Source organism: Puma concolor, chromosome B4 (genome assembly GCF_028749965.1).
Source record: "Puma concolor isolate L17-30 chromosome B4, mPumCon1.1.hap2, whole genome shotgun sequence".
In the NCBI taxonomy this organism is placed as follows: Eukaryota; Metazoa; Chordata; class Mammalia; order Carnivora; family Felidae; genus Puma; species Puma concolor.
Genome location: NC_141673.1, coordinates 9,493,895 through 9,514,708, shown reverse-complemented (window position 1 = coordinate 9,514,708; position 20,814 = coordinate 9,493,895). Strand labels below are relative to the sequence as shown.

Sequence of the window (20,814 nt, the reverse complement as noted above, 5' to 3'; positions counted from 1 at the left end):
TGGCGGGAGGCTGGGACGCCCCTCACGGCTTGGCTGGCGGAGGGATGCGCCCACAGGCACTGAGCACACGGGTGCGCGCACACGAGCGCACGTGAACCCACGCACGCACACAGGCACACGCAAGGAGGGCAGCCCCGGCCCAGGCAGGTGGCGTGTGGTTGACGGACGCCACGAGGCGGGCCGCTCGGTGCCTGTTTCCAAGTCCCCCGCGGAAGACAGCCTCTCCGGGCTGCACCGAGCGGGGCAAACACGGCTGGCGAGGAGAGTGGGCAGGGGAAGCTCACGCTCGCGGAGCCCCTCCGGTGCTCCTCTTCTTGAATCTGGATACATTTGCATTTGCAAAAGCAGCGCTCTGTGGCTTCCGAGCTAGGTCAGAAAATGCAGCGTGGCTTCTGCTTGGTTCTCTTGGGACACTCGCTTCCGGAGCGCTGGGCCGCCGTGCTGTGAGGAAGCACAGTGAGCCCCCACAGACCAAATGGAGAGGCCCTGGCAGTACCGGAGGGGGAGAAAGACGCCCAGCCAGCTCACACCGCTCCCCCCCACCCGCCGCCGTCCCAGCTCGCACCACTCCCCCCCTGATGTCCCAGCTCACACCGCTCCCCCTCCAGCATGCCAGCTCACACCGCTCCCCCCCCCCCTGCGTCCCAGCTCACACCGCTCCCCCCCTCCCCGTCCCAGCTCACACCACTGCCCCCTCCCCCCCCCCCCCCCCCCCCCCGCCGTCCCAGCTCCAGCCACCAACAGCAATGCACAGGAGATCCTAAGCCAGGCCACCAAACCAAACGCAGCCCAAATCCCCGAGCTGCGGAAACCATGACAAACAGTAAAATGATTCTGATTGTCCTAAGCTGCCCAGTTTGGGTTTGTTACACGCCAGTAGCTCCCTGGAACACAACCCGCTGCCAGTCGCGTTGGGTTGATGCTCAAAACAATCCAGAATCCAACTGCTTCTCACGCCTCCGTGCCTTCTCACGCCTCCATGAGCCTTCTCACTCTCATGCAGGCCACCATGATCTCTTGCTTGGATGCTTGCAGTAGCTTCCTGACTGGTCTCCCTCCTTCTGCCCTCAAGCCTGCAGTCCCTTCTCCACACGGCAGCCAGAGCGAGCCTGCGGAGCAGAGACACCTCCGCTCAAAGCCCTCCGGTGGCTCCCAACTCCCCCCAAGTCCCGACAGTGACCCACAGGCCCTACACCGTCTGCCCCCTGACCTCAGCTCTCCCCCCTCCCCTCGCTCACTGCACCTAGCTGGTCCCCAAACTCAGCCAGCGATTACTTCCTCAGGGCCACTGCTGATGCTGTTCCTTCTGCCCCAGGTTCCTTTTCCCTACACGTCTGCCCAGCGCGCTTTCACACCCCTCAGCTTTCAGCTCAGCTGTCACCGATTCGGTGAGGCCTCCCCGCCAGCACCGTGCCCCCAAAACTCTCCATTCTCTCCCTGCTCTATTTTTCTCCACTGGCTCTCCCACCTCCTGGTCCATTGTATCTCGATGTTCCGTTGGCTGCCCTCCTCCACTGTCATCTGCCAGCCGCGACTTTGTTCTTTACCGCTCTGTCCTCAGGGGCTTCAGCTGTCTCTGGAATGAATGGATGAGTGGCTCAATGAACGAATGAGTCCAGAATCCTTCCACTCAACCCAAACCCCTGACGGGCGAGCGGAGGGGCATCGAGCCCCTCGAAATGGGCCACCCTCCTGCCGGTTCAGGGCGCATCCTCGTGCTCCAAATGAGGAGACTAAGGCCCGGGTAACTCATTTGTTGAAAGCGAACGTGCACCGCTCCTGTGCACAGCACCTCCAAGGCACGTGGAAAATTCCTATTTTATATTCCTAACCGTGTGTGTTTTCCTGACAGGTCCCAAGATTATTCAGCTTCAGGCCCCACCAGCCCAGGACTAGCCCCTGCCTCCCCACGGGGTTTTCAGCATTAAATACGTTACTCCCCGTAGGGCCGTGTGTGGGTGCTGTGTTGCTGAGGGCCTGATGCGTGCCAGGCGCTGTGCTTGGAGCTGGGGATTCAGTGATGAACAGATCGACCAAGCCCCTGTCCTCCCAGAGCTTATCTCCCGGGACGGGAAACAGAGGATGAACAAGGGAGCACACAGGCACAGAGTGGCGCACGGTGATAAGGGCAATAATGAACGATCGAGTGGTGTTGGGGCAGGAAAGGTGGGTGGGGAGGGGGCAGTGCAGGTTAGGGGTGTCAGGAGACTTCTCTGAGGAGGTGACGTTTGAAGAGGTACCTGATTAAAACAAGAGGGCCATTACGAGGTGGTGGGAAGAGCAGGTGCAAAGGCCCTGTGGCAGGAATGAGCTGGATACTTGGAGAAATAGCAAGGCCAGTGAAGATGTGAGGAAGACAGCTTGGGGCTGTGGTCAGAGAAGGCCCGGGAAGCCGGGTCCACTTCCCTCTCCCCCTTCCCGCCTCTGGGAGATGAGTACTTGCAGAACAGCCTCCCGGACCATCGCTGGGGTGCCACGGCTGGGGCGCTGCTGGGACGGTGGCCCCTCCTGCCTTGTGACCTCAGCCCCACCCAGCCCAACCCCCACTTCCCCTTCCCGTTGTGACCCAGGAAGTCAGGAACCACATCCTTTCCTCAACTGGATCTCCCCTCCCCGGGGGTGGGCCTCAGTCTCCCAGCGGGGACTGGCAGTCAGTGGCCGACCCCCTGCGGACTCCCCGCCTGCCTCCCCCCTCACCCACCCACCGGCCCCGGCAGCGTCGGACCCTCGTAGCCTCCTCTCCTTCCCCTTCGCCAACCTCCCAGAAACCTCGGGGCTTCCCCCACGCATCAGCCGTCCCCCAGGCCCAGAACACCCTTTCTTCCCTCCTCCCTCTGACCAAATCTCAGCTGTCACCTCCTCCTGGAAGTCCCTGAGTTACAAGCAGCAGATGGGTCTTGCTCACCCCTATCCCGCAGGGCCAGGGGTAGGACCTGGCACCGAGAAGGATCTCAGTAGATGGATGAACGAGTGAAGAGTTATTTGGGTCCCTCAGCCAATCATCTCCCGGCTTGTGTGGCGAACACCACACAGCGCCCAGCAGCCAGGGATGACAGACAGGCCCCCTCGCATTCGTGTGCAAAGAGCTCTTTCCCCAAATCCAGGGGTCTGAAGCAGGTCGGGGCTCTGGGAAAGAAATGAGGCCCCGGTCACCCAGGGGAGGCTCTGGGGACCCCAGGCTGTCAGGGGCTGCCTCTCAGACTCCAGGGTCCCTGCCCTTATGGCCTGGGTTCAACAGCGAGAGTTTAGCAGTTTTAGGGATCTCTGTGTCCAGAGCCCGTGGCATCAGGGAAGCCGAGGCCAGGAGGGTTGAGAGACTCGTCCAACGTCACACGGCTGTAAGGGAAGAGCGGGGACCAGATCCCAGGACTCCAACCCCCAGCTGTGCTCCTCCTCTGCCTGGTGATACATTTCTGGAAATCACCCCAGCTCTACTTTGCAAAGTGAGTCAGGAACATCTGTACCTGGGGGGGGGGGGGGGGGGGAGGCAAAAATACTCCCAGGGGCTTCCTGACAAGAATGCTGACATCTTTCCGAGGTGCCTGAAAGGCCACTGGCCTTCCCAGGAACCGGGAATGAACTGGTAATTCCTGTGCATTCAGTCAGAATTCCCGAAGGCCTTCCAGGGCCTGGTTCCTGTCCTGTTCTTGCCACAGCCCCGTGAAATAGGGGACCAGGCCCCATTTGACAGGTAACACCACTGGGGTGCCAAGGGGCAGAGAGGTTTGCCCCGGGGTCACGCGGGCAGCCGTGGCTCTGACACCTGGGCTGCCAATCCCAAGCCCAGAAACTTCCCGGCTGCCCAGGCGGCAAGTCTGACCTCCTAAGAGCCCCGGGCAGATCTTAGCATCAACGCTCACCCCCACGTTCTAATTCTTTCTCCTGCTTAACGTCCTCACTGTAAGAGCAACGATACACGGTCGCTTACGAAAATCTGAAAAATGCAGAAAAGTCAAAATAAGGAAGAAAAATCACCACCCACGGCCCCGCCATCCAGAGACAATCATTGTTAGGGTTTGATGTATTTCCTTCCATAGTTTTTTGTTTCGGGACTTTTTTTAAACATGGCTGAGATCATACTGTGTAATGAAAGAAAAACACAACGGTGGTATCCTGCCTTTTTTGACCTGCCGTTAGAGCACGGGCCCTTCTCTGGTTGGTTCTCTCTCTGGAACCTCGTTTCTTTTTCCTCTTCGCTGAGCTCCATTTTCATTGGCTGCCTGATATCTGGTCAAGAGGCAGTTCCACAGTTTATGTAGCCAGTCCCTTATTGTTGGAAGTCTCCGCTATTTCCAGTTTTCCAACATCATCAATGATATATTTTGGTAGATCGAGGTACCGAAAGCTGTTCTTGTTTCCATATTTAGGGATATCTCCTGCGCTGGCATGGAATGGAATGACCGGGTCAGTGAGTCATACACGTTTGTGGCGCACTCGGTCAAGTTGCTTTCCAAAGCTCCTGAGTTGCACCCACTCTCCGGATGAACAAAGAGAGGTCCCAAGAGGCGACCTGGACTGTCCACGGTCGCTGAGCCGGTCGGGGACACCCTCCATCCTTCCTCTGTACCTCGTCTACCTCCGTCTTTACGAGCCCTCTAACCATTCACTTACTCATTCCACAGGTGAGGTGCACCCGCTGTGTGCCAGGGGCAGGTGTAGGCCCTGGAGATACTCTAGTGAGCAAAACAGACAAAACCCCCTCCCTCAAGACGATTCACCCCCAAGGCATGGAGGGAAGGAGCAAGCAGGGGAAGGGCAGGCAGGCTATACTCTCCCCTGCCTCTGGACTTGGCCGTCCGCAAATCGAGGGGCTTATTTACACATCAGAATCTTGGGCTGGGGAGAAGGCAGAGGGGGGGGGACATCCGGCAGCCCCTCCTGCCCAGTTTTCCTCGACCCCAAGTCGTTTTCTAAAATTTGGCCTTCCCCGGGGCGCCTGGGGGGGGGGGGTTCAGTCAGCTAAGCGTCCAACTCTTTATTTCAGCTCGGGTCATGATCTCACAGGTCGTGAGTTCGAGCCTCACGCCCGGCTCCACACCGACCGCGTGGAGCCTGCTTGGGCTTCTGTGTCTCCCTCGCTCTCTGCCCCTCCCCCGCTCGCTCTGGCTCAACAATAAGCATTTAAAAAATAAAATACAATATAAAATAATCAAATAAAATGTGGCCTCCCCTTAAAACTTGGGAGAATTTTAATGTGGCCATGCCGGGGGACCCCCCGCTACCCAGACCCCACTTGGCCACCCCACCCCACATTGCGCTCAGCGCCCTGGTTACGTTTCCCGCACACATGCAGTCCGTGAGCCTTTTGTGACGCGCGCCGGGCTGGAAGGATTCAACTCTACGACCAGTGGCTGGAGGAACACGGAGACAAGTTGCGAGAGGGCGGAGTCACTGGGGCCAGGTGACGGAGCCGAGAGTGACAGAGGCAGGATTTGAGCGGGACGGTCGGGCGCCTGAGTGCAAGTCCTTAACCGCATGTGGCTGACAGTCCAGTGGGGAAGACTGGCCCCAAGAGGCCCCCGCAGGCCAACAGCCCTGCCAGGGAAGGTCCGACGGGCTCCCTGCAAGCAGTTTTTCCCAACGGCACCTGGGAGCTGGAAGTGAAACGTCAGGCTGGAGGTTTTCTGTTTCTTTGAACTTGAGGTTCCCCCGCCCCGCCCCGCCCAGAATGCCCTCTCCCCCTTCCTTTTTTTAAACATGGCTGAGACGCCATCTCTTCCAAGAAGCCCCCCTGACCCAGGGCAGGGTTGGCAGCTGGCTCCGGCACCCTCGTCCGGACAAGGAGAGACGAGAGCGTCGGCAACGTCCGCGTTCTCAGTTCCCACAAGAAGACCCTCGCTCCCCAAGCCCCAACCGCTGATCCAGCACCCCCCTACCCTCTGCTACTGGAGCGGGAGTGTTGGGGGGCGGGTAGGAGAGAAAGGGAGAGTGAACCCCGACCCAGGGCAGTGAGTGTGGCTGGCGTCTTGGGCTGCTGAGCAGTCTGACTCCCAGGCACATCCCAGCTTCGCGCTCACCGGCTGGCTGAGCTCGGGCATTCCTTAACCTCTCTGTGCCTCAGTTTCCTCACCTCTGAAGCACACGGGAGTGGAGGGCTTGGCTCACCATCACTGTGAGACTTAGCAGAAGCAGGCCTGGCGCGGACGCCCCCGTAAGCATTCACTGTGTTGTGAAGGGACAAGGGAACACGCACCCAGGGGGTTGCGGGCTCACAGGACGTGGGGGGCTTAGAGAGCCCCTGCCCCTCTGTCTCACTATACAGCAGAGAAAACCGAGCCCAGAGAGGGAGGAGGCCATCCCCTAAACAAGAGCCCCTTAGCCCCACCCCAGTTGCTGTCACCAGCCTCCTTGGTCCTGGGTCCACCCCCGTCCCCCAGAAAGGGTTTCTCATAAGAAAAGCCCCCACCCCCTGCTCCTCCCTTAAAGGACCAGCGTGTGTCTTCTGTCCTGGGCCCAACCAGGGTCTGCTCCCCGGGCCTTCGCCTCTCTGGGAAGGAACTTTCCCCCCAGAGACCGCCTCCCTTGGCCATTGAGGAAGGGGGTAGCTTCCTGGCCCGAACAATGGGTCCGGGATGTCCCTCAGCCTCTGGCACGCAGGGGTGTGGGGACATTTGACAAGAGGATGCCATTTCCATTCTGGAAGCACAGGGAATGTGGAGTTGAGGCAGGAGAGCGGCCCAGGCCCCAGCTGGAGGCAGCAGCCTCGTTCGTGGGGGACCCCTCTCCAGCCTGGCCCTTGTGACTTCAGGCAAGGGCCCCCATCTCACTGGGCCTCAGTTTCCCCACCTGTAAAATGGAGAATGACAAAAACATCTTAGCCCCTAGGGTAGTTATGAAGGGAACCAAATCCTTTCTGTAAAGGGTCTAACATCGACGGGTGGGGTCAGAATTCACACACAAGGCGAAACCGGGCAGTGAGGGCAGCGGCTACACAGGCAAGGGGCCGGCACCTGCCTGGCTGAGAATCCCACCCTGCCACCTCCAGTTGTGTGGCCTTGGGCAAGTTCCTTAACCTCTCTGTGCCTTGTTTCCTCATCTAAAATGGGAGTGGTAATAATCCCTCTGCAGAGGGGTGTTTGAAGATGAACTGAGTTAACGTCCGTAAAGCTCTTCAAGAACACACCGTGCCCTTTCTAAGGCCCATCAGTGCCGCCCCCTTACCTTCTGTAGGAGCCTCCTGTGGCCGCTGCGACTAATTACCACAAGCGTGGCCGCTTAGAACAACACAAATTTGGGGACGCCTGGGTGGCTCGGTTGAGCATCCGACTTCGGCTCGGGTCACGATCTTGCGGTTTGTGGGTTCAAATCCCGCGTCGGGCTCTGTGCTGACAGCTCAGAGCCTGGAGCCTGCTTCTGGCTCTGTGTCTCCCTCTCTCTCTGCCCCTCCCCTGCTCACACTCTGTCTCTCTCTCTCTCTCTCTCAAAAATAAACATTAAAAAAATTAAAGAAGTCATAAATATCATTCAGAGAGCTCCCATACACTCCATCCCGCGTAACTGTGCTGCATTTATCAGAACGAAGACGTGAACAGGGATACAACCCTGTAAAGCACAGACTTTATTCAGATGTCACCAGCTTTGTCGCCGATGTCCTTTCCCTGTTCCAGAATGCGTCTAGGATCCCACAGGGCATTTGGCCTTCATGACACCTCTGTTGCTCCCATAGGGGACGTTCTTTAGGCTTTCCTGACCTTGACACTTGAGGGGTGCTGCTTGGGTGTTTTGTAGAACGTCTCTCCACTTGGTTTTTTCAAACAGCTTTCTTGAGACACTATTCATATGCCATCCAATTCCGCCATTTAAAGTGTGCAAGTCTCTGGTTTGGGGTTGATCGCGTTACTAACTTTCTAAATTGTAATAACATACATCTAACGTAACATTTGTCATTTTAAACCCGCCTGGGTGCCTCGGTCAGTTAAGCGCCCGACTCTCGGGGTTTTGGCTCAAGTCACGATCTCACGGTTTGTGAGTTCGAGCCCCACATGGGGCTCTGTGCTGACACTGGGGAGCCTGCTTAGGGTTCTCTCTTTTCCCTCTCTCTCTGCCTCTCCCCTGCTTGTTCTCTCTCTCCCTCTTTCTCTCAAAAACAAATAAATAAACTTAGAAAAAATTTTAAAACTTAAATTTTTTTTCTTTAAAGTTTACTCATTTTTGAGAGACAGAGCATGAGCAGGGGAGGGGCGGAGAGAGAGGGAGACCCAGAATCTGAAGCAGGCTCCAGGTTCCCAGCGGTCAGCACAGAGTCTGACACGGGGCCCGAAACCACGAACTGTGACATCACGACCTGAGCCCAAGTCGGACGCTCAACGGACTGAGCCACCCGGGGAACCCCTGTCATTTTAACCATTTTTAAGTGTAGAGCTCAATGTGTCTCTTTTATAAAGACCCTGTGATGACATTGGGCCCACCTGGATAATCCACCACAAGGTCCTCAACTGCAAAGTCCCTCTCGCCCTGTGTGGTGACACAGTCACAGGTTCCAGGGCTCAGGCTACACGGTCATCCTTGGGGGGAGGGGGGGAGCTGTTGTCCTGTGTGTCACGCTTCCTCGGAGCCACCAGCCACCACGCGCCCGCCGTGGCCCGTCTTCCCACTGGACGTGGGCCCCCAGCCAATCTTGCTCCCTGCTGTGTCCCCAGCACCTAGAAGGAGGCTCAGGAAACACGAATTCCTACATTCATCGGCACTCACTGCAGCCTGAGCCTGGGAAATTGTCGTTTTTGTCACAGACGGACCCATAGCAGCGATTTCATCGGGTCAGCCCGATGGGCACGGGCCGTGGGGCCTGCCCCAGCCAGCATGAAGGACCTCGCATCCACAGCAACTGTCCTTACAGAGCCAGCCCCGCCCAGACCCATTTTACAGAACTCCAGGGGTCTCAGCCCCGCCCCTGGCTCCTCCCCCTGACGCTGCAGGCTGGGAGTCACCAGGACTTAGAGGCGGCGAAAATCCTGAAATACACCCAAATCAACACATCTAGCCTCTGCTCTAGGCCTCCACGTGCCCCCCACCTGCCCCAACCCCCCTGAGAACCCCCGGACCTCCTCGGGAACTAGCACCTAGTGGGCACCCCCTGTCCCAGAAGGGGGTCCCCGCTCCTGCACCGCCCCCCTCCTCCCCCCGTTCCCAGTCACCTGATTGGCCAGTGCCTGGGCCACGCTGGATGTGAACCACTTTAACTCTCTCCCCTGCTCTGGCACATAGTAGGTGCTCAGTGAGTATGGGGTGAATGAGTGAAGGAGGGGCTTGAAAACCCCCGAGGCTCCCCTCCCGGGGCTCAGTCCACTCAGCAGCCCCCGCCGTGGCCTCGGTGCTGCAACGGTGCCTCCCCGCTTTCCCCGGGGGGCCAGCGGGTGTGAGGGGGCCAGAACAAGAGCGCTTTGAGGCAGCCCTATCTCCGGAGGGAAGTGGAGGAGATAATACAGCTTCTCACTTTCCCAGCCCGTCCCAGACGGAGATAACCCAGGGGAGACGGGGTGCCGGAGCCCTACGAGCAGCGAGGCCACCCACCTTCCCCCCCCCCCCGGGTCCCCCCACGATCCCACTATCACAAACTCCAGGCTGAAATCTGAGGAGTCGCTCGGAAGAACCGCCTGAGACAGACGACGATAAGCCAGCCAGTGCTGGTGGGGAGGGGGACAAGACTCCAGTGTCCCCTGGGAAATGACCCATAGGCTGCAGCCACACTTCCCCAAGGCTGCTTCGACCCAGGCCCCGCCAGGGAGCCCACCCTGACCCACCCCACGCTCTCCAGAGCCGCCCTAGACAGAGCTCCTTCCAAAGGCCCATCGAAGAACCTGGAACCAGAGAAGGTGGGGGTCTTGCCCAGGTCACAGCGAGGACTTCAGCCCAGATCCCCCCGCTGCTGCAAGTTTCTCTTCAGCACACCGGACCGCCTTCTCGAATACCGGTCAGATACTGGGGGGAAGGGGCGGGGTGCGGGGTGCCGAGCACCAGGTCTAAGTTCTAGAAGGTCAGGTGGGGAAAAGAGGAAAGAGCTTCACGGTGGGGAGGGAACCCAGACCTGGGAGCAGGACACCGGGTCTCGGCCCCCAGGTCTGCAGCTAACTCACTGGGACCCCTTGATCCAGTCCCTGCGCCTCTCCAAGCCTCAGTTTCCCCATGCAGAAACAGAGATTATAACGATTTTGCCATACGAGTGTTGCATAGGGAATTGAGAGACTCCACTTGTTCGAGCGCCTTGGGGCGGCGCCTGGACCCTGGCAAACACTCTAAGGAATTGACGTGATTCTGCGTTTTCTTCTCCTGCTCAAACAGAGCACTGTGGGGGGCAGGGCAGCCCCGGTCCCAGGCTTCCGCGTCCACCCTCTCGGCAAGTCTGCTGAGCCAGTGACCGTCCTGTGGTCGGCACGTCCATCCAGAAGGCACAGCTGGCCGGCCCAGGGCTGGGGGAACAACTGATGGATGAATGCGTGAGCGCCGGAGCCGATCCGCCCCGTTGCTTGCCAGAGGAGGGGCTCTCAGCCCGGCTTCCTCCCCAGCCTGACCCTCCTCTTCCCCCGTTTTAGCTTCCTGCGTCACCCCCGCCCCCAGGTGGAAGCAACAGGTGGACAGCGGAGAGGAGCACTCAGCCAAGAGACAAATGTGCTGCTTCCCACGGGCTGGCAGCCCAGGGACTGACCACCTGCTCTCCGCTCACCACCAGCCCGAGCAAGGCCTTCCCGCAGACCCACGCTTCCCGGCATTTGATGCCTAAGAGCGCGGGCTGGCGTGAGACCCAGGACACGGAGAGGCCCCTGTGCACGGAGAGCCCTTGCAGCCCAGTGACTGGAGGTGAGCCACCCCCGGAGGGGGAGGAGGGGGGTGTGGAAGCTCCACGCCCCTCATCTTGGCTTTCAGTGAAGTCACCTGTAGCACCGGCTCTGGCTCTCACAGCAGAATGAACGTTAGATAGGGAAACTGAGGCCCAGAGCAGGACGTGTCTTTTCCAAGGTCACAGAATGAAACAGAGGCAGACAGAAGTGGAACTCAGGGCTCAGTTCTGTGCTCCTGTAGCCCCAGGGCGGGGCTCCTAATACCTCCTCATCCCCACCGTCGCCCATGCCCTGGAACAGACACTGCTCCAAAAACGTACATGAAAGAAAGACGAACACCATGATTCGTGAGTCACGATGCGCGCCACGAACAACATGACGCTCCGCGAACGAAGCCGGTCGCCAAGGCCATGTGCTCCGTATGGTTTCATTTATGCGAAACGTCCAGAGGAGGAGACACATCCACTCAGGGTATGCCTGTAGCTCTGGGGCCTGGGGAAAGGGTAATGAGGAGTGACTGCTGGGGGAATATCGGGTTTCTTTCGGGGACAATCTAAAAGGAGGGGGCGCCAAGGTGGCTCAGCCGGTTCAGGGTCTGACTCTTGATCTCAGTTCCTACCTTGATCCCAGGGCCACGAGTTCAAGCCTCGTGTTGGGCTCCACACTGGGCCAGGAGCCTATTGTAAATAAATGAATGAATGAATGCCATGCTCTGTTGTAGACGGGGGGGGGGGGCTGGGGGGGGGAGGACCGCAAGGGTCCCCAAGGTCTGACCCTCCCACCCTTCCTCACTCCAGGCCTCTGTTTGCCATCTGTCAAAAGGGTTCCATCAGTGGTTTTCAAACTGCGTTTCAAGGCACCCCGGGGGCCAAGAAGAGATTTCCACCGCCCTGGAGAAAGGATGCCACTGAGGTTCCCCTGGGAACCCACCCACGTCCTGCCTCCCCTTTAGGCCTGGCCCAACCTACAGGATGCGGCTGCCAAATGTAGGTGAGGAAGAGGAAGGCGTGGGGGGTGGTGAGCAGGAATTCGCATCCTGGGGACCAGGAGATGGAAACTCCAGGTGCCTGTGGACTAGCTTCCGGCTCCAGCCTAGGGAAGAAGACTTAGCCACTGCCTCTTGGGACGCAGCTGCCTGGCTCAGAGCCCGGAGCCCTTCCCAGACGTGGTGCCAGCACTCCCTCTTCCCTTCTGGGAGGGGAGACTCTCTGGAGCCTCCTGCTCGGGGCCCCAGGTCTGCACTAGCCGTGGCTCCGGCCACCGAATCCCAGACACTTTGGAGGGTGAAGCTGGGCCCCGGGCAGGGTGCTGGGGACTCTGGCCCTGGGGAGTTCACAAAGCCCCTATTATGCTTGCCCAAGTCTTAACGCCAGCAGCCCGAGAGCCCCCTGAGGACGAGGCCGATAAGATCAGGCAGGAGCACATTCAAATGGTCACTGCGGCATGGTGGGGCCTGTGACCAAGCGGAGTACCCTTGCGCCGTCCAAAGGGCTGTGAGCCGCCTCTTGCCAGACTTGAATTTTCCAAAGCCGGGGTTTCACCGTGAACTCTCCAGATTTTGGAAAACTCGGGGGGAGCAAAACGCATCCAGGAGCAGGGTACAGGCAGCCCGCGGGCTACCAGTTAGCAAAATGTCTTGGGGCCCGGATACAATGACCGTCTTCCGGGCAAGAAACCTGGGGCTGGGAGAGAAGCAGCAAGTCGCGAGGCCCCCCACGTGGCACGTGGTGGCGTCCAGACCCAAAGCCGCCGCAGATGCGAGGAAGGACGCTCTCGTTAAGCCCTTCCCTTGCTTTTCCAAATAAATAAATTACACTTCCGCCCGCGGTCTCCTTAAAGAAGCCGTGGGACGCCACACACCTCAGCCGTGGGAAAGGGTGAGGAAGCCCTGTGTGTGTCGATGTGGGTCGCTCTCCGAGGTGCGGACGTGTGCTGAAGGTGTAGAGAAAAAAGGAAATCTATATTTGAGTGTTTCTGCCTAGGCCATCTCTGGGACAATCCTCCAGAAACGGACTGAAGAGGTGGGGGGGGGGGGACGTTTCACTCCACACTCTTTGATGTATCTTGATTGTGAGCCTGTTAGCAAGTATATAGGGGTTTTGTTTGTTTTAATTGTCCCTTCTTTCCCCCCTTTGTGTCATTCTCTGAGCCTGGGAACGAGGGGGGATTTGCAGGTGCCTGGGAGCTAGAGAGGGTGCGGGAGGGGAGATGCCCCAGGTGAGGCCTACTGTGTGCCAGGCCCCTGGGCGCACGAGCCACTCAGTCCTCACAACAACTTTGCGAGGTGAGGCAGTTATAACCGCGTTTTGCAGATGAGGAAACTGAGTCACACAACTAGGAAGTAGGGAAGCTGGCTCAGAGCACTGGGGCCAGGTCTCAGGGTGTCCTTGCTCCTCCTCCACATCTGCCCCTTTCTCAGTGGAAGATCCAAGCCCGGGGTCTGTCACCACCCGACCCAGGCCCCAGGCCAAAGGCACTTTCTCCATGTTCTTCCCAAGAGCTGGTGGGGCAGTTCCGGGGCCCCCCATCCACATCCTCCCGCTCCCATCCATCCAGCTGGGCTCAGAGCAGCTGCTGGCTTACTTCCGGGAATGGCTCAACCCCAGGGCCAAAGACCACCTGGGTTCCAGCTAGAATCATTTCCACCCCTGAACCTCTGGTCCAGCTGGGGGCTGCACAGCCCCCAGTAGAGCCTGTGCCTGGGGATCCCCCGGTAAGTCCTGCCCAAGGTGGGATTTGCAGTAGGCCTCGCGAATTCACGGTGTCCGTCCCCTTACACAGCACACAGCATCACCAGGAGGAGATTAGTGCCCCGTGGATCCCTCTGATAAGGAAACCAGAGAGGTTAGGCCATTAGCCTAAAGTCACACAGCAAATGAGGACTTGGGGCCAGTCACATCCCAGTGGGGCCTTGGCTTCGTCCACTGTAGAAGAGGACAGAATGACACCTCCCAGGCTGTGATGGAGAAGCATTGAGGGACCCGATGTGAACACAAGGAGGGAGAAGATATTCTTCCCTGCTGAGAGTGAGGGGCTCCCAGGGAGGGAGCTGGCGCTCAGAAGATGCCCCAGCACAGCCTGCGGGTCAGCAAGGACTTCCCCAAGGAGGGGGTGTATGCAAGGCCCTAGGGCAGTGCAGCTAATCCAGGAAGCGCCCTTCTGCAGGGTGGGCGTCAGCACTCTGAATGCCAAGGGGTATGGCCAGGCCAGGCCAGGGAGCCCACCGGGGGCCTGGGAGAGGGGCTTTCTGGGTGGAAGAGAAGGCGGCGTTCCTCAAGATGGAGAATGAGGTCAGGGCTCGGCCGACGCCAGCAGGTGATTCCTCCTGGCTAGTTCCTGCCCTGCCCAGGGGGGAGAGCCCACCCCCAGGCCTTCCCTGCCACCAGCCAGTGGTCAGGCCTGCGCTGCCCGATGCCCCCTGTGCTGACTCATGTCCGTCCGGCTGGCCCTGGCTGGAGCGAGGGGGCGGACCCCACTCCATGCTTGACCTTATCAGGCCTTGCTCGAGTCCAGCCGCCTGGACATGGGCAGGGCCTCGGCACCTCCCCACCCCCTCCCTGCCCTGGCTGATCAGGGCCTGCAGGAGCTCATGGGAGCCCGCGGCCGGGACAGGCAAGGAGGACGGTGGCCCGAGAAGGGAGGAGGGCAAGAGCCTGGCCAGGGTGCCCTGTGGGGCTGCCCGGCGGCCCCCTGCCCGCTGGGACAGAGCTGGGCATGGGCTATTTTTAGTTCTCAAATGAGGAATAGTGACATGTAGCAGCTGCTACAAGGAGGCTTTCCACGGCAGCAACCTGCCCCCGGAAGCAACGCACGCGCACGCGTGCACAGACGCACCCATGCACGGACACACCCATGCACACGGCGTGCGCGCGCACGCATACACGGACACACCCACGCACACGGCACTCGTGCAAATACATGAGTGTGTGCAAATGACCATGCGCACCCACAGAGGCGGGTACACAGGTATGCAGCCATGCACTCGCACAGGGACATGCCCACGTTTACCTACAGACACGCACACAAGCATTCACGTGCACACAGATACGCACACACGCACATCGCACGGGCCTGCCAAAACACTGAAGGCTGTACCCAGGACCCACCCAAGTGCACACCCAGGCTGTATTCAACTGCAGAAGCCCCGCAGCCCCTACAGGTGTGCACACATACTTTGGACACTTCAACCACTTGCTGGCCCGTCTACTGATGCCCTCGAGGAACTCCCAGACTGGGAGCTATAAACAGGCCGTGACTACACAGCGGGACCCACATTGTGGTGGGGGTGGTAGGGGGCTATAGCTGCACAGAGGGGGCCCCGGTCCCATCTCCTCTGCTTTCTCCTACCCCAGGGGACAGAAACCCACAGAGGGCTTGGGACAGGTTATTCAAGGCTCCCCCTGAGTGAGACCCCAGCACAGATGTCCTTTCCAGGATCCTCTCCCAATGCCTTCCAGTCATCTGATTCCGGGTTTGGGAATATCCAACACTATAAAATCCAAAAGCCTATTTCCATGCTTCTCTCCTTCTCAAGAGTCTACATATTTTTTTTAAGAGAGAGAGAGCAAGTGTGAGTGGGGAGGAGCAGAGAGAAAGGGAAACAGAGGCTCTAAAGCGGGCTCTGCACTGACAGCAGTGAGCCCGACTTCGAGCGGGGGCTCGAACTCACGAACCGTGAGATCATGACCCGAGCTGAAGTCGGATGCTCAACCAACTGAGCTGCCCAGGTGCCCGAATAGTCTACATTTCTAATACATGTTGACTCGGTCTGATGAAACCAATCAAACTGTAAACGAGCTTACCTTTTGACCCAGTAACTCTCCTAAGGCAACTTCTACGCTCTAGGAACCACCCAGCAGGTGCCAAAGGGACAGGGCAAAGACGTTCGTCGTGGCATTGTGTCTGATGGAGAAAAGCTGGAAACGACCTCATGTCCATCAGCAAGGGCTCGTCGAATGAAGGACGGCAGAGTCACACGTGGACTAGTGGAAAGGATGAAGTCAGCTGTAGAGAGAGAATCTGGACCCTCTCCTGATACGCGCGTGGATGGGTGGGTGAGAGCCATTCACGAATGTTCTGCGGAGCGTGAACCCCTTTGAGTTTTCAAAGCACAATCTCGGGGCGCCTGGGTGGCTCAGTCAGTTGAGTGCCTGACTTCAGCCCAGGTCATGATCTCACAGTTTGTGAGTTCAAGCCCCGCGTCGGGCTCTGTGCTGACAGCTTGGAGCCTGGAGCCTGCTTCCGATTCTGTGCCTCATTTTCTCTCTCTGCCCCTCCCCCACTCATGCTCGGTCTCCCTCCCTCCCTCTCTCTCTTTCTCAAAAATAAACATTTAAAAATAATTTTTAAAGCATAATCCCTGTATAAGATTCTGACATGTGTGGAGAGCGGAGAGAAGCTCCAGGGGGACGGACAACAGACAGGGGAGGGCCCTGGGACCCGGGTATGTATCTTGCGGCTGCCAAAACAGATCATCACAAACTGGGTGGCCTAAAACAACAGACAAATATTTATTCTCTTTGTCCTGGAGGCCAGAAGTCTGAAATCAAGGTGTCACCAAGGCCACACTCCCTCCAAAGGCTCCAAGGGATAATCCTTGCTGCCTTTTCCAGCTTCTGGTGGCTCTGGGCGGTGTGATTTGTGGCTGGTCCCCCCCTGGTCTCTGCCTCTGTCTCAAGTGACCCCTTTGCCCCTGTGTCTCTATTTTCAACTATTCCTCTCCTTTCTCGTGTAAAGACACTCTTGGTGGATTTAGGACCCACTGAGTCCCACTATGATCTTAATTTGAAATCCTTTTTCCAATTACATCTGCAGAAAACTTCTTTCCAAACAAGGTCACCTTCTGAGGTTCTGGGTGGACATGAATTTGGGGGGGGGGGGACTCTATTTAACCCTGACAGGGTGGGAAGGCAAATATATGTCTTCCTTTTTTTTTTTTTTTTTAATGTTTATTTGTTTTCAGAGAGAGAGTGCGAGCGGGGGAGGGGCAGAGAGAGAGGAAGACAGAATCTGAAACAGGCTCCAGGCTCCGAGCTGTCAGCACAGAGCCCGACGCGGGGCTCCAACCCACAAGCCGTGAGATCGTGACCTGAGCTGAAGCCGGACGCTCAACCGACGAAGCCACCCAGGCGCCCTGAATATATGCCCTCCTATGATGAGAGTGTGTTTATGGATTTCTGTATTATCTGTGTTGTTTCCTTTTAATTTTCAAAAATTCTAAAACCCCAGATGACCGCAAGTATTCAGAGACCCCCTGCCTCCCCAGGGTCAGCGTCTCAGGCTGTCTGGGAGGCCAGGCCCCTCAGACATGAGGTAAAAATGGTCACCATGTGCAAGGCTGGAGATTCTCCTACACGGCCTGGCAGACCCGGCTGGAAGTGACCTGAGGTCCTTAGAGCTCTAGATAATGTGCCTTCGCGAGGTCCATGGAGAGAGGGCCTGCTGACATTCACAGCCCAGCACCTCCTGAGGGGGTGGTGAGGTGCACGCCCTGGGGCGTGGTGGGGACAGGGGGAAGGGGGGACAGTGGGAAGGGGGATCTTCATGGCACCAATGACCCACTCACCCATTAGAGGTCCCCCCAAGGTCCTGGGCATTCGCTGACGCCGTATTGTTTTATAGATGGGGAAACTGAGGCTGAGAGAGAAGAAAGGATTTGGCCAAAGTCACTCCCTGAGTTAGGAGTCCTGTGCCCTGTCCTACTGCTTCTCGGCAAGAACCCTGCCCCCAAGTCTCCTCCACACCCACCAGCTGCCCCCAGTGTTTCCACTAGAGAATCCTTCAGCTCAGTTCACCCTGGGAGGCAGGCAGGACAGGCAGGCAGATGAGGGAAACCGAGGCTCGGGCTGGCGAAGGGGTAGAAGGGTCAGAACCCACACTGGTTCAGACGGTCCTCAGAGCCTTGCGGCGCGGACGCAAAGATTCGGGCCGCTCCCGGTGTGCCCTGTGGAATTCAAACAGACCCCATGGAAGCGAGGCTAGGAGGAGGCCCCAGCAGCCCTCCTCGCCCTGTCCGGCCTCTTGGGCTCTGTCATCCCTCCTCTGGCGGCTCTCGCTCTGCCTGTCGCCCCGTCCCCTGCCAGCCGCGGGCCGTGCTGTGACCAGGGCCCGGGACAGAGCAGGGTTTGCCCCCAGTGGTGACAGTGCTGCCCCCGTCTGCGTCTGAGTCTCGTGGCCCTCACCCATGTGTCTCTCTGGGCACGCTGGTGGCTGGGGAACAGGGCGCCGGGGAGAGGGCGCCCTGGTCACCGGCACCAGGTGCACTCAAGCGAGCCCCCGCGGGTCTTGGTAATTAATTAATCATTAGGCCGCTTAACGATTAACAACAGCAGAATGTTGGGGGAAAGACTTAACCCGTGATGGGGGCACAGAGGAGGGGTCCACCGTTTCCCTGGCGGCCCCTGGACCCCGTGACACAGGTGGGGGGTGCGAACCCTCAGCTCCCCCTGCCTCGGCCCCTCCCAGCCTCCCCTGGTCTCTAAGGCGGGGCAGGGGGTGAACTCACAGCGTAGGGCTGGGGGGTGTAAGATGGGGCAAGAAGGTTCCTCCAAAAACGAAAATCCCAGGCTTGGGTCAGATCTCCGTCCACAGGCACTTACCTGGGCAGCGTGACCTTAGGTGAGTGACCCCCCACACTGGGCCTCGGCCTCCCTAACTGAGGGTACTTACCGACAGGTGGCTCGAGGATCCTCTAAGGTCATGTCTGCCAAGTGGATGCCATGAGCCCGGCACTTGGTGTCTTCCTCCAAGGACCTGACATCCCCAAGTCTTTGCATTGTAGCCGCCCCCACCCGCCGCCAACGTGTCAGAGTCACTCTCTTCTGGAAGTTAACAGTCAAGTTCAAGTTTGATTCCAACCCCGGGGAAGGGAAAGTGGCCCTTTCTCCAGGCCCAGGTGGGAAGGTGAGTCAGTTTCCTCACCTGGGCTGATTCACACCTGCGTTGGGGGCAGGGCAGGGAAGAAACAGACAGGGACGCTTTCCTCCCTTCACTCTGGGACAGCTACATCCACAGCCCCAAGCTGGCCAGTTCTAGCAGGCCCAAGCTGGAATGGGGGGCTTCGATGCACCCCCCCGGAGGGGGTGATGTTGTCCCTGAGGCCCAGAGAGGGGCAGAGAGGCCCCCTAATTCGCACAGCAGAGGTAATATCACAGCCTGCTTTCCCCCACCGCCCCCCTGCACTGTTAGGTAACAGGGCCCTGCCCTGCCCACCAGCCCCGCCGCCCACTCTCTCCCCTCCAAAGGTGCCCAAGGGGTCAGCGAGTGAGTTGTGGTGACTCAGGAGTGGGAAAGGCCCATGAAGTCATCCAGTGGCCACCTCGGGAGTTCACGAGGCTGTCTGGACCCTGGGCTCACCGGCCGGTCGGGGAGTTCCCCGGGGAGGGGCTGTCTGCTCTCCTGGCCACACCGACAGAGAAGGCCCACCGACAGATGGAGACGGTCCGGCACCCTCCCCGCCCCCCACTCTCCCTGCCCCGACCGCAGGCCTTGGCAGAGCGGTCCCCTGGCCCACCCGGCCTCCTTTCCCCACAGCTCTGCCACGGGGAGCAGTGGAGGAGTGCCTCTAACAAGCCACTGGCCCAGGGCCCGGGGCCTGGCCAGAGTGAGTTAGGGAACGGAACTGATCACTTTTATTACTTGGCGGGCCTTCTACCTGAGCATCGTAAGCTTTTAATGCTTCGACTGTCAGAAAAGCTGAAAATCAAGTGTGGCCCAGGACCGAAGGCCCCAGGCACCAGAGTCACAGAGACCTGGGTTCAGAATCTGATACTCTCCGGCCAGAAGGCTTAGAGTCACTCACAGCGCTTCTCCGGGCCTCAGTTTTCTCATCTGTAAGATGGGGATCACGGAAGCCACCTGGCCGCTGGCCCAGTGGCTAGGATAAAACAAGCACCCGCGGCAGCGCCCTGGCAGGAAGCAGATATGAGGGGCTTTCGAAGAAGCAACCTTGCACAAAGGCCGCTCTGAGCTGGACAGCTGAGCTGGGCAGAGACACAGTGGAGTTGCTGGGAGCGTCCCCAGAGCTCCTGAGGGAAAAGCCAGTGAGAGGACAGGCAGGGAGGAAGGCCACACACACACAGGAGCTCCAGCATACCTGGCTGGACCAAGGAGGAGAGCAGGGGAGAAATACCCCTCCTCCCTTGTCCCCCCCCCCTCCCCGCTTGTCCCCCCCCTCCCCTCTTCCGGTGCCTCCCATTGGCTGAACCCCCAAGTGCCGCTGAGAGGGAAGCCCGAAAACCCTCCGGGCGGGGCGGCCGATGGACAGGATGAGAAGGGCAGAGAAAGGACCTGGGGCCAGCAAGGAGAAAATGATGCAAATAATAATGAAAATGCCTTCATCCGGCAAACGCTTACTGAGCATAGCCAAGGCCAGGCTATGTTCTGGGCCAAGGGACCGAGCGGTTGGCGAGACCAGACCAAGTCCCCACCCCGTGGAAGGAGAGTGGGGCAGAGTGAGGGAGGTGATCGGGCCACGAGAGATGTTGTCACCCAAGGAAGTCCCTACGGGGCCACCAGAGACCATTTACACAGATGGGAACGCTGAGCCCTCAACGGAGGCAGGGACCTGCCCAAGGCCACCCGGCAAAGCCAGCGGCTTGGGGAAGCTCCATGCGCCCGCCCCCATCATTCTTCCAAGACCCGGGAGGTTGCTCAGGCATGCAGGGACCCAGGAATTCCTAATCTGCCACTGCCTCCCTCGGCCATCCCGGGCTCTGAACCACGTGCGGCAGGGTGGGCGCGAGGCCACGGTGGTGGGGGGGGGGGGGTGGCGGGGGCAGGCCACGAGGGAAGCGATGCGCTCCCATTCCCAGACAGGCCAGCACATTCCTGCTGGGGTGCCACTGTGCCACCCACACCGCCCCGCCCGGCTCCCCCCTGCACACAGTGCCCATTGTCTGCCCCAGACACTTTGAGCTGGCGCTGCCCCCGGCCTCCGACACCGCCCCACACCCTCCTATCACCAGGTGGGGCTCCACGAGCCAGAGCGCCCCGTCCCAGTCCCCAGCCCCAAAGCGCCGCCATGCCAGTTATCTTGGAG

At 59.0% G+C, this 20,814-nt stretch overlaps 1 long non-coding RNA gene across 3 annotated transcripts; it reads right to left on the bottom strand.

The window, feature by feature from the left end:
• Positions 1–11,521: 11,521 nt before the first annotated feature.
• Positions 11,522–18,956, bottom strand: LOC147578884 (uncharacterized). Of its 3 annotated transcripts, XR_015253298.1 has the most exons (4): positions 18,444–18,956; positions 17,341–17,718; positions 15,578–15,757; positions 11,522–12,707 (listed from the first exon to the last, which is right to left on the bottom strand). It is a non-coding gene; the product is annotated as an uncharacterized LOC147578884 (long non-coding RNA). The 3 variants fall into 3 exon arrangements; XR_015253296.1 differs by having other exon boundaries at positions 17,341–18,956; XR_015253297.1 differs by lacking the exon at positions 11,522–12,707 and having other exon boundaries at positions 12,717–15,757; positions 17,341–18,956.
• Positions 18,957–20,814: the final 1,858 nt, after the last annotated feature.